Source organism: Loxodonta africana, chromosome 11 (assembly GCF_030014295.1).
Source record: "Loxodonta africana isolate mLoxAfr1 chromosome 11, mLoxAfr1.hap2, whole genome shotgun sequence".
Classification (NCBI taxonomy): domain Eukaryota; kingdom Metazoa; phylum Chordata; class Mammalia; order Proboscidea; family Elephantidae; genus Loxodonta; species Loxodonta africana.
Window position 1 is genome coordinate 5,004,394 of NC_087352.1, and position 13,696 is coordinate 5,018,089.

At 41.9% G+C, this 13,696-nt stretch overlaps 1 long non-coding RNA gene across 1 annotated transcript in view; it reads right to left on the reverse strand.

Annotated features, from left to right (window-relative positions):
• Positions 1 to 13,364, reverse strand: part of LOC135232759 (uncharacterized) — a 37,018-nt gene extending 23,654 nt beyond the window's left edge. Inside the window, exon 1 of the long non-coding RNA XR_010323307.1 lies at positions 13,103 to 13,364. This is a non-coding gene — a long non-coding RNA (uncharacterized LOC135232759). The remainder of the gene's footprint in view (positions 1 to 13,102) is intronic.
• Positions 13,365 to 13,696: the final 332 nt, after the last annotated feature.

Consider the following 13,696-nt stretch of genomic DNA (forward strand, 5'->3'; position numbering starts at 1 on the left):
GAGCCCTGGTGGTGCAGTGGTTAAGAGCTCTGCTGCTAACCAATAGGTCAGCAGTTCGAATCCACCAACTGGCCCTTGAAAACCCTTGGGGCAGTTCTACTGTGTCCTTTAGGGTCTCTATTAGTCAGAATTGACTCGATGGCAATGGATTTTTTTTAATAGTTTCACTTTAGATATATGTTTTAATATGTATTTTCCTAAATTTTCAGTTGAACGTTCTTTCAAACATGTTTCTTGGCCCATCACCATTCCTTTCCTTGGACTTTTCTATTCTTGGCCTTCCCCATTTTTTTAATTTTATTTTCTAATTGACTTGAATGTCATTCTGGATACTACGTTTGCTATATTGATGCAATCACTTTCTCCTTGATGTTCTATAGCACATTTGCTATTTTTTCAATGAGACACATACATGGTTTCTAGGTTTTCAACTGTGTAATCTGCCAATAAAATTTCACTTATTTTCCAATATTTATTCTTATCACTTTATTTAACTTTTTTATTGCAATAGCTAGAATCTTCAGAACAAGGTTGTATATTCTGGTGATAGCAGGCATCTTTTTTCTCCAAATTTAATGGAAAGTTTCCCAACAGTTAATCACTTTTTATAATGTTCACTCTTCATTTGGGGATAGATTCTCTTTTTGCCTCTAAATAATTTCCTTCAGTATATGTGGGGGAGAGGGAAGATGCCTACTTTTATTGAAAATGGCTGCTAAATTTTGTCCAAGCCCATTTTGTTATGTTACTATAAGCTTACATTTTTCTTCTTGAATTTATTGATTTGTACTTATTAATTTAAACTGTAAAATTTCTTGTAATACACTGTGACTTTCTGTCACACTGTTGAAGTTCACTTGGTAATATTTAGTTAGAATTTTCCCATGTATAGTCACGAGGGAGGCAGTATTATAGTTTCCTTTTTTTCTTTTTTTGGTATGAGTTTGTTGCTGTAATCACCTGTTCTTTAAAAACTAGAAACAACTTGTCTTTAACATATTATGAATTTTTATATATTGGCCTTGTATTCTGTGACCTTGTTTAGTCAGTTCTAGAAGTGTTTGTTTTTATCACTACTTAGAGTTTTCTACAAACACAGTCATGACGTCTATGAAAACAGTTTCTTTTAAATTTGTATTTTCACATTTCTTTTACTTGCCTTATTATTGCACAGGCTAGGAGATCCTGTACAGTACTGAATGGAAGCACTCAGAGCAGACATTCTTACCTTGTTTCTGTCTTAGGTAAAAAGCATTCAGTGTTTCATTATAAAGTTTGATGTTCGCTGTACATTTTCCACAGACACTCTTTATCAGATTGGGGAAATTGTTTTTATTCTTCTCTTATTCAGCTACAGCTGCTAACCAAAGGGTTGGCAGTTCAAATCCGCCAGGCGCTCCTTGGAAACTCTATGGGGCAGTTCTACTCTGTCCTATAGGGCCGCTATGAGTCGGAATCAGTTTGGTTTTGATTTTTGGTATTGAGAGTTTTATCATGAATGGTTTAAATTTTTACATAAAAAGCAACTATTGACGTGATTTTTGGTTTCTCTTTTTTAAAGTGGTAAATGACTTTGATTAATCTTAGAATGTCATACCAACCTTGCATTCCTGGATTATGCCTCACTTGGTCATGATATGTTATCCTTTTTATATGTTGCTGAATTCAATTTGCTAATTATTTTCAAAGAGTTTTGTGTGTATGGTTATTATCGATACTGGTTTGTAATTTTTTTTCTTATAAACACCTTTCTCAGATTTTAGTATCAGTTAAGTTGACTTCATAAAGTGATATGGGAAGCGTTCATTCTTTTTCATTTTCTGGAAGTGATACTGTAAAACCGGTATTATTTATTTCTTAAATCTTGGGTCAAACTGCCATGGAAACCATCTGAGCCTGGAGATTTCTTAAATGAGAAGGATTTTTAATTATAGTTTCAAGGGTAATATAGAAAAAAAAATTGTATTTCTGTATTCCAGCACACAATTACAAAATTAAAAAGAAAAAAGTTTCATTTATAAAGAACATCAAATACTTAATAATAAATTTAACAAAACACATGCAAGACCACTACCTGAAAACTATACAAAACTTTGCTGAGAGAAATCAGAGAAGACCTTAATAAATGGAAAGATATACCATAATCATGGATGAGAAGACCCATTAGAATTCAGTTCTCCCCAAACTGATCTATAGATTCAGCGTAATCCCAATCAAAATCCCAACACTCATTTTTGTGGTAAACTGTGAAATATATGTGGAAATGCAAAGGACTTAGAATAGCCAAGACAATGCTAAAAAAAGAACAAAGCTCAGGAATTTACATTACCAGAAAGCAAGATTTAATACAAAACTAGAGTAATCAAAACAATGTGGTATTGGCATAAGGACAGACAGATAAATGGAACAAAATATAGAATCACAAAGTAGACTTACACTTAATACAGTCATTTGATTTTCCTAAAAATCAAAATGCCAAGGCAGTTCAGCAGTTCAATGGGGGACAGGAATATTTTTTAAACAAACGGTGCTGAAACTACTGAATGAACTTTGGGAGAAAAAATAAACCTCACCCTATACCTCACACCATACACAAAAATTGAGATGGATCATAACTATAGATAGTGGAAGCTACAACTATAAAGCTTCTAAAATTAAAAAAAAAAAAAACTTTGTGACCTTGGGGTAGGCACAGATTTCTTAGGACACAAAAAAGCCCTAATCCTGCTATATATATGTATAAAATTGCACTAATGAAGTAAAAACTTATCAAAAGAGATCATTAAGAAAATGAAAGTCATGGACTGAAATAAAATATTCGCAAGACATGTATCTGAAAATGGCTTGTGTCCAACATATATAAAGAACTCATACAACTTGAGAATGAAAATAAAAACAGAAATGGGGGGCAGGGGTTAGATGTACACGAAGACTTCATAGAAGAAGATATACAAATAGCCTATAAGCACACAAAGAAAGTCCACAACTTGAGTCATCAAGAAAATGCAAATTAAATCACAACACACTATTACAATATCTCCAGTAGAATCGTTAAAATAAAAAAAAGTACTGGCAACACCAAATGTTAACACGGATGTGGAGCAACTGGAACTTTCATGTATTGCTAATGGACGTAGAAAATAGTGCAACTATCAGGAAAAACTATGTAATTTTCTTATCTAAGTAATACACACCTACCCTATTGTCATGGGTTGAATTGTATCCCCCCAAAATACATGTTGGAGTCCTAACCCCTATACCTGTGGATGTAATTGCATTTGGGAATAGGATTTTCTGTGTTATGTTAATGAGGCCCTATCAGTGTAGAGTGTGTCCGAAGCCTAATCAGTACTGAGTTATAAGGAGCAGCACAGACCCAGACAATCAAACACAAAGGGGTAAGACAAACATCTGATGACTAAGGAGGCAGAAGAATCTACAAGCCCAGAAGCTCCAAGAATTACCAGCTACTAGAAGCCAAAATGACAAAGAAGGGCCTCCCCCTAGAGCCACACTCTCATTTTGAATTTCTAGACTCCTAAACTGTGAGGAAAAAAATTTCAATTCTTTAAAGCCACCCACTTGTCATATTTCTGTTACAGTTGTTGTTAGGTGCCATCGAGTCAGTTCTAACTCATGGCGACCCCGCGTACAGCAGACAGGAACATTGTCCAGTCCTGCGCCATCCTCACAATCGTTATGTTTGAGCCCACTGTTGCAGCCACTGTGTCAATCCATCGCACTGAGGGTCTTCCTCTTTTTCGATGACCCTCTACTTTATCAAGCATGATATCCTTCTCCAGGGACTGGCCCCTCCTGATAACATCTCCAAAGTATGTAAGACATAGTCCCACCATCCTTGCTTCTAAGGAGCATTCTGGTTGTACTTCTGGGAATGGATAAAGAATCTGAGTTTCCCTATTACAGAAAACAGTAAATATCAAGCACAGTGCCTACTTAGTGTCTGCCTCTTAAATTCTCAGTAACTGTGCACTTCTACACAATCTTTACCCTTTAAGGTGTGAGGAAAAAAAAAAAATCATGAAATCCTCCCCCACAAGTTCTGTGTATCTACCTTAGAAAACTGGGTTTACGTAAAATTGAGAACTGTTCGCAGTCCTCCAGTTCATTGGATCTGATGATATCAAGGCATTTTTCTTGCCATAAAAAATAACTCTACATAAAGCAGTAAACTAGTCCCTACACCTGACACACTAGAGTTAATCATTTTATATATTTTGTTGCCCCCCACGTGTCTGTCAGTTTGTCATACTGTGGGGTTTGTGTGTTGCTGTGAAGTTGGAAGCTATGCCACTGGTATTCAGATATGAGCAGGGTCACCCATGGAGGACAGGTTTCAGCTGAGCTTCCAGACTAAGACAGACTGGGAAGAAGGACCCGGCAGTCTACTTCTGAAAAGCATTAGCCAGTGAAAACCTTATGAATAACAGCAGAACATTGTCTGATATAGTGCTGGAAGATGAGCCCCCCAGGTTGGAAGCCACTCAAAAGATGACTAGGGAAGAGCTGCCTCCTCAAAGTAGAGTTGACCTTAATGACGTGAGTGGAGTAAAGCTTTCGGGACCTTCATTTGCTGTTGTGGCACGACTCAAAATGAGAAGAAACAGCTGCAAACATCCATTAATATTCGGAACCTGGAATGTACGAAATATGAATCTAGGAAAATTGGAAATCATCAAAAATGAAATGGAACGCATAAACATTGATATCCTAGGCATTAGTAAGCTGAAATGGACTGGTATTGGCCATTTTGAATCAGACAATCATATAGTCTACTACGCTGGGAATGACAACTCGGAGAGGAACGGTGTTGTATTCATCGTCAAAAACAATGTTTCAAGATCTATCCTGAAGTACAATGCTGTCAGTGATAGGATAATATCCATATGCCTACAAGGAAGACCAGTTAATACGACTATTATTCAAATTTACATACCAACCACTAGGGCCAAAGATGAAGAAAGAGAAGATTTCTATCAGCTGCTACCGTCTGAAACTGATCGAACATGCAATCAAGAGGCATTGATAATTACTGGTGATTGGAATGCGAAAGTTGGAAACAAAGAAGAAGGATCAGTAGTTGGAAAATATGGCCTTGGTGCCAGAAACAATGCTGGAGATCCAATGATAGAATTTTGCAAGACCAATGACTTCTTCACTGCAAATACCTTCTTTCACCAACATAAACAGCAACTATACACAGGGACCTCGCCAGATGGAACACACAGAAATCAAACTGACTACATCGGTGGAAAGAGACGATGGAAAAGCTCAATATCATCAGTCAGAACAAGGCCAGGGGCCGACTGTGGAACAGACCATCAATTGCTCATATGCAAGTTCAAGCTGAAACTGAAGAAAATCAGAGCAAGTCCACAAGAGCCAGAATATGACCTTGAGTATATCCCACCTGAATTTAGAGACCATCTGAAGAACAGATGTGACACATCGAACACTAGTGACCAAAGACCAGATGAGTTGTGGAATGACATCAAGGACATCATCCATGAAGAAAGCAAGAGGTCACTGAAAAGACAGGAAAGAAAGAAAAGACCAAGTCAGAGGAGACTCTGAGACTTGCTCTTGAGCGTGGAGCAGCTAAAGCAAAAGGAAGAATTGAAGAAGTAAAAGAACTGAACAGAAGATTTCAAAGGGCCTCTCAAGAAGACAAAATAAAGTATTAGAGCAGCTAAAGAAAAAGGAAGAATTGATGAAGTAAGAGAACTAAACAGAAGATTTCAAAGGGCCTCTCGAGAAGACAAAATAAAGTATTATAATGACATGTGCAAAGAGCTAGAGATGGAAAACCAAAAGGGAAGAACACGCTCAGCGTTTCTCAAGCTGAAAGAACTGAAGAAAAAATTCAAGCCTGGAGTTGCAATAGTGAAGGATTCCATGGGGGAAGATATTAAACGACACAGGAAGCATCAAAAGAAGATGGAAGGAATACACAGAGTTATTACACCAAAAAGAATTAGTCGATATTCAACCATATCAAGAGGTGGCATATGATCAGGAACCGATGGTAATGAAGAAAGAAGTCCAAGCTGCTCTGAAGGCACTGGCGAAAAACAAGGCTCCAGAAATTGATGGAATATCAATTGAGATGTTTCTACAAACAGATGCAGCACTGGAGGTGCTCACTCGTCTATGCCAAGAAATATGGAAGACAGCTTCCTGGCCAACTGACTGGAAGAGATCCATATTTATGCCTATTCCCAAGAAAGGTGATCCAACTGAATGTGGAAATTATAGAACAATATCATTAATATCACACGCAAGCAAAATTTTGCTGAAGATCATTCAAAAACAGCTGCAGCAGTATATCGACAGGGAACTGCCAGAAATTCAGGCCAGTTTCGGAAGAGGACGTGGAACCAGGGATATCATTGCTAATGTCAGATGGATCCTGGCTGAAAGCAGAGAATACCAGAAGGATGTTTACCTGTGTTTTATTGACTATGCAAAGGCATTCGACTGTGTGGATCATAACAAACTATGGATAACACTGAGAAGAATGGGAATTCCAGAACACTTAATTGTGCTCATGAGGAACCTTTACATAGATCAAGAGGCAGTTGTTCGGACAGAACAAGGGAATACTGATTGGTTTAAAGTCAGGAAAGGTGTGCGTCAGGGTTGTATTCTTTCACCATACCTATTTAATCTGTACACTGAACAAATAATACGAGAAGCTGGACTATATGAAGAAGAACGGGGCATCAGGATTGGAGGAAGGCTCATCAACAACCTGCGTTATGCAGATGACACAACCTTGCTTGCAGAAAGTGAAGAGGACTTGAAGCACTTACTAATGAAAATCAAAAACCACACAGGCTTCAGTATGGATTATACCTCAACATAAAGAAAACAAAAATCCTCACAACTGGACCAATGAGCAACATCATGATAAACGGAGAAAAGATTGAAGTTGTCAAAGATTTCATTTTACTTGGATCCACAATCAACAGCCATGGAAGCAGCAGTCAAGAAATCAAAAGACGCATTGCATTGGATAAATCTGCTGCAAAGGACCTCTTCAAAGTGTTGAAGAGCAAAGATGTCACCCTGAAGACTAAGGTGCGCCTGACCTAAGCCATGGTATTTTCAATCGTATCAAATGCATGTGAAAGCTGGACAATGAATAAGGAAGACCAAAGAAGAGCTGACACCTTTGAATTGTGGTGCTGGCGAAGAATATTGAATATACCATGGACTGCCAAGAGAACGAACAAATCTGTCTTGGAAGAAGTGTGGCCAGAATGCTCCTTAGAGGCAAGGATGGTGACAGTGTGTCTTATATTCTTTGGACATGTTGTCCGGAGGGACCAGTCCCTGGAGAAGGACATCATGCTTGGCAGAGTACAGCGTCAGCAGAAAAGACGAACACCCTCAACGAGGTGGACTGACACAGTGGCTCAACAGTGAGCTCAAGCATACCAACAATTCTAAGGATGGCGCAGGGCCAGGCAGTGTTTCGTTCTGTTGTGCACAGGGTCACTATGAGTCGGAACCGACTCCACGGCACCTAACAACGTATTTTGTTGCTGTTGTTGCTGGCCGCCGTCGAGGCCACCCCCGGCTCATGGTGATGGTGGTCACAATATCTAAGGTCTTCCCTGATTCTGGGAACGTGCAGCCATCTACCACGTACACACCAGGTGATCTTCTCACTGTTACCGTCCAACATCCCTCACTAAACCCTTTCTTAAACGCCTCACAAAGCAGATCGGCTCATCACACACACTACGACTGAGGCCACTCAACAGCAAATTCCATTTTACCTACCTGGGAAACTCAACTGTGTGGAGAAGTTTCACTCTTTCCCGCATATGGTCAAATGGGACAATCGTCTCTATTTTCTCACAACCCACCAGCCCCAGTTTCCTGCAGAACCAACCCTTCCACCGCTCCATCATATCTCTTGACGGACGCATGAATGTTGAATAGACACTGAATAATGTGTTCAAAGAAAACAACAGCACTTTTGGGAAAAGAAAAGCACATACAAGAACAACACTGGACTCTGTTTTTGTTCTTCACCATAATAGGAGGAACTGTGAGGTAGGATCTTGGATCTTTAGGTAGGGAGCTTCATGAGACATTAAAAAAAAAAAAAAAAAAAAGTCATCTAACCTGAAAGTCATCGTATTTCAAGAAAAGAGAACTACCAACTTATGTGGGCCATGTTTTTAGAATTACAAAACTCATCAATTTTCCTCTGGTTTCCTCTCCTGGGGAGAAGGAAAAAGTAGACCTTAAGTCAAGTTCCCAAAAAGACTTAATATAGCTATTTTCTCCTCCATTTCTACATCTCAACTAACACTCAGCCTCCTGCTACACACAGACACACATATACTCACACACATTCATACACATGTACTCACAAATGCTCACACACTATCTCACACACACTCACATACACACACTGACATACTCATACACTCACACACATTCATACACGCATTTTCTCTCTCTCACACAGACACACACACACTGTCATACAAACTGGAAGAGGAGTCTGAAATACGTCAGCAAGAAGGATTCTGGCCAGTCCTCCATTCTGAGGATGTGAATCTAGACCTATGACTGGGCCCCTCATTCTACCTTTAACAGATCCTCCTCCCCAGACCCACCTTTCAAAGACGAGAAGGGGCCATACCTTGGCATTACTGACATTTGGGGCCAGATAATTCTTTCCTGGGTGGCTGCCTCATGCATTGTAGAATGTTTAGCAGCATACCTGGCCTCTGCCCACTAGATCCAAGTAGCTTCCCCAGCTGTGACAACTAAAACTGTCTCCAGACGTTGCCAAATGTCCCCTGGGGTGGGGGGGGGCAAATCACCCCCAGTTGAGAAACACTGTTCTAGAACAACAGGTCTAAGTCTTTTAGGTCACATACACTTTTAATAATCTCATTAAACTATATACTTTCTTTCCTCCCAAAATCCACATTCATAAATTTCTATAACACTTACTTCAAGGGGTTTGTGGTCCCCTGAAAAATCATAAGTGTGCAAAAGAGAACCCCAAAATTACACGATGCATTTGGTACAAGTAGAGAGCCCCGGCCCAAGCCTGAGAACAAACCTTGTTTTAAAACAGCAGTGACTCTCTCCAGTGCTTGACCTTTAGTCATCCTTTAAAATATGCCCTGAAAGAAAACTTCTCTGTGATCAAGCAGAAACAGGATGTCGACAGCCTGTTCCCACAAGGTGTTGACACACAGCATTATCGAAAAATCTCCTTCACAATGAACCCTCCAGAAAAGACATTCTTGAGAAAGCAGTTTAATAACATGTTCCCAGAAAAGCATGTCCTGTCATTGTCCTGTGACACCCCCCACGTACTCTCCTACTTGCACAAAATAACCTGTTGCCATCAAGTCGATTCCGACTCATAGCAACCCTACAGGACAAAGCAGAACTGCCTCATAAGGTTTCCAAGGAGCAGCTGGTGGATTTGAACTGTTGACATTCTGGTTAGCAGCCAAGCTCTTAATCACTGTACTGCCAAGGTACCCTACTTGCACATATGGCTGGAATCTAAGTCACCAATCACTGAAGTTCCCCTATATGTTACTCCCCAATCACTGACAAGTCCCTGCTCTGGGAAAGCCCACCTCTAACTTCCCTAATTATCTGAAAACCAACAAGAATACTGTAGCCCCCATTCTTTGTTTAAACCCTATAAAAATGTTTGTGTGATTATCGTGCCTCAGACTTCGGGGTTTCATTTTCATGAGCCACATAGTTCCCACTTCAAATTGATTTTTAACCCTTAATAAACCTCTTTACTTTATTTCCGTCAGACTATGCGTTTTCTTCAAAAAGAATTTGTCAACGTTAAACCATTTCAGGAGGTAGCACATAATCAAGAACCAATGGTACAGAAAGAAGGAGTCCCAGCGGCACCGAAGGCACTGCCGAAAAACAAGCCTCTAGGAATTGACGGAATTCCAACTGAGATGTTTCAACAGATACAGCACTGGGGTGCTCACTCGTCTATGCTAAGAAATTTGGAAGAAAGCTACCTGGCCAAGTGACTGGAAGACATCCATATTTATGCCTATTCCCAAGAAAGGTGATCACCAATGTGGAAATTATCAAACAGTATCATTAATATCACACACAAGTAAAATTTTGCTGAAGACCATTTTAAAAAAGATGCAGCAGTGTATTGACAGGGAGCTGTAAGAAGTTCAAGCCATATTCAGAGGGGGATGTGGAACCAGGGATATCATCGCTGATGTCAGATGGATCCTGGCTGAAAGCAGAGAACACCAGAAAGATGTCTACTTGTGTTTTACTGACTATGCAAAGACATTCAACTATGTGGATCGTAACAAATTATGGATAACATTGCGGAGAACGGGAATTCCAGACAATTATGTTCATGAGGAACCTGTACATAGACCAAGAGGCAGTCATTCGAACAGAACAAGGAGATACTGTGTGGTTTAAAATCAGGAAAGGTGTGCATCAGGGTTGTATCATTTTATCATACTTATTCAATCTGTATGCTGAGCAAACAACCTGAGACACTGAACTGTATGAAGAACAACTCAGCATAAGGAATGGAGGAAGACTCATTAACAGCCTGCAATACGCAGATGACATAACATTGCTTGCTGATAGTGAAGAAGACTTGAAGCCCATGCTGATGAAGATCAAAGACCACAGCCTTCAGTATGGATTACACCTCAACATAAAGAAAACAAAAATCCTCACAACTGGACCAATAATCAACATCATGATAAACAGAGAAAAGACCAAAGTTGTCAAGGATTTCATTTTACTTGGATCCACAATCAACACCCATGGAAGGAGCAGTCAGGAAATCAAAAGACACATTGCATTGGGCAAATCTGCTGCAAAATACCTCTTTAAAGTGTTAAAAAGCAAAAATGTCACTTTAAGGACTAAGGTGCGCCTGACCCAAGCCATGGTCGCCTCATATGCATATGAAAGCCACACAATGAATGAGGATGCCCAAAGAAGAACTGATGCCTTTGAATTATGATGTTGGCGGAAAAACACTGAATATACCACGGACTGCCAGAAGAATGAACAAATCTGTCTTGCAAGAAGTACAGCCAAAAAGTACAGTGAGGATGGCAAGACTTTGTCTCAGGTACTCTGGATATGTTATCAGGAGGGACTAGTCCCTGGAGGAGATTATACTTGGTTAAGTAGAGGGCCAGCAAAAGAGGAAGACCCTCAATGAGATGGATTGACACAGTGGCTGCAAGCATAACAACAACTGTAAGGATTGCGCAGGACCAGGCGGTGTTTCATTCTGTTGTACACAGGGTCGCTATGAGTTGAAACCAACTGAACAGCGCCTAACAACAATAACAACATTCATTACAAGTCTAGAACAGCCAGAAGCCAAGATTCCAACCCAGATACTCTGGGTCCAGAGTCCATACTCTTAACCAGGACACTATACTGCCTCTCACAGTCCGCACAAAGTGGAGCCTTAAAAACAACTTGGGCTGCCAAACTTCAGAGGAAATCCAAAAAATTCCACTTAAGACCTCTGGAAAAACCCTGGCTCTGGTTACAACCCCTTTCTGTGCTATCCCTTTCCATTCCTGAAAGCCTCACAGAAAAGATGACTTTTGTAAGTTACTGGCTGAAATCATCTATCTATTTCTAGTCCTGCCTTGCTTTGAAAGCAGGCTTGTGAAGACCAAAAGGTATCTGGTGTGTAACTCCACCTAAGCACTAATCTCCTTATCCAGTCATAGTCTAAAACACAGCTTCAGCTTTATCCTCTGGAGTTGTATTTTTATAGCATCACAGAGAGTGCACAAAAAGATGTGAACCATCTGCCAAATGGCTATATCGATGTTCAGTGGAGAGGTATGTAACAATGGAGAGACAGGCTCCAATGGTGGGTATCCATTGGCATGTCCCCCATCATTCACTGAAAATTCACTGGAATCCCAATATTCTAAAAACAAAAACGCATTTAAAAACAAAATACGAACACACTCTACAGATGTGCAGCAATAATGCTTTCATCCTCCTGGGGGAGAAGGGATCTTTGGTGTGACTGAGGAAAGAAAAGGAAAGCATGAGACTCCAGACATCTCTTGAAACAAAGGCAGAGTTTGAAAGCACCTTCTGAGCTACACCCTCCCTCACTTCGCACAAACTGAGATGGAAGTAAAAGGGGGCTCAGTTCCCAGGAGGTTCCTGGGGCAGACCTCTGAGAAAGGTTCCCAATACGCAGCTGTCCTCCTGGAGGACCTCTGGAGACACCTCCAGCTCTAAAATCGCCATCCCAGGTCCAGGTCTATGCTTCCTTGTGGACGCCTTCATTCTAGGCTCAATATCTACCTCCTTCTTGGGACCACCCCTCACGTGTCTATCAGTTTGTCATACCGCTGGGGCTTTCTTGTAGCTGTGATGCTGGATTATGGTGCCGGCGAAGAATACCGAATATACCATGGACTGCCAAAAGAACGAACAAATCTGTCGTGGAAGAAGTACAGCCAGAATGCTCCTAAGAGGCACGGATAACAAGACTTCATCTCACGTACTCTGGACATGTGATCAGGAGGGACCAGTCCCTGGAGAAGGACATCATGCTTGGTACAGTAGAGCGTCTGCGAAAGAGAAGAAGACCCTCACCGAGATGGACTGACACAGTGGCTGCAACAATGGGCTCAAGCGTAACGACGATTGTGAGGATGGCACAGGATGGGGCAATGTTCCGTTCCGGTGTACACAGGGTCGCTGTGAGTCGGAACCGACTCGACGGCGCCTAACAACAACTTGGGACCATTTCTCTGCTGCAGCCCCCCGGCTGTGAGAGGTGAGGACGGTGGAAGCAGCAGGAGCCGAGGGCCACCAGTCACAGCGACACCCACACGGCTACGGCCACGCGAGCTCCGTGTCCACGAGCCCCCTGACCCCGTCACGGCAGCACCTGGAGGCCGTCTCCGGGCCTGTGCGGGGCACGACGCGCGCCCTCACGCACACACTCCCACACGCCCCGTCCGTCACTCGTGGTCACGCATCCCCTCCTCTGTTGCACGCGCGCGCACAGGCCTGAGGCTGCGGCACATACCCGGTCCGCGCCCCGGGCTCCCCACTCTGAGCGCCGGCCTCCCGCCCACCGCACTACGGGTCTCTCCGGCCCGGCTCCCAATCTGAAGTCTCCCGCAGCCCCAGCGCCGACTCCCTTTTAGGACGCAAGGACCTCCCCCCACTGCGTCATCGACCAGCGGAGACCGGAAACGGATGGGAACTCGAGGTCAGTTCGGGCGCGGTGGCCACTGGGAAATGCAGTCCTGAGCTGAACAGCCTCTATCTGAAGGGGTAACCCAGTGCCGTCGATTCCGTCTCATAGCGACCCTGAAGGCCTAGAACCCAGCTATTCACATTGATCCCAGCATGCAACTTGGACCCGCCCCCAACGGAACTAATCCCGGTGATTTGTGGGAGTTCCAGCCCGCAGGGGTGCGCAGGGGCAGGTTGTTGTTGAGGGTGGCGGTCAGTGTCTGGGTGTTGTTTCCTTGGAGTATCAACCTAACTACTATTTTCCTCTTTATGGAGAATAATGCAAGCCAACGTTATTTATTAAAGAAGAATTCAAAGTAAAATGGTATCAGGAATAGGCTCCCATTTTTCTGTGGTATGGCGGGGACCCTGGGTGAGTTTG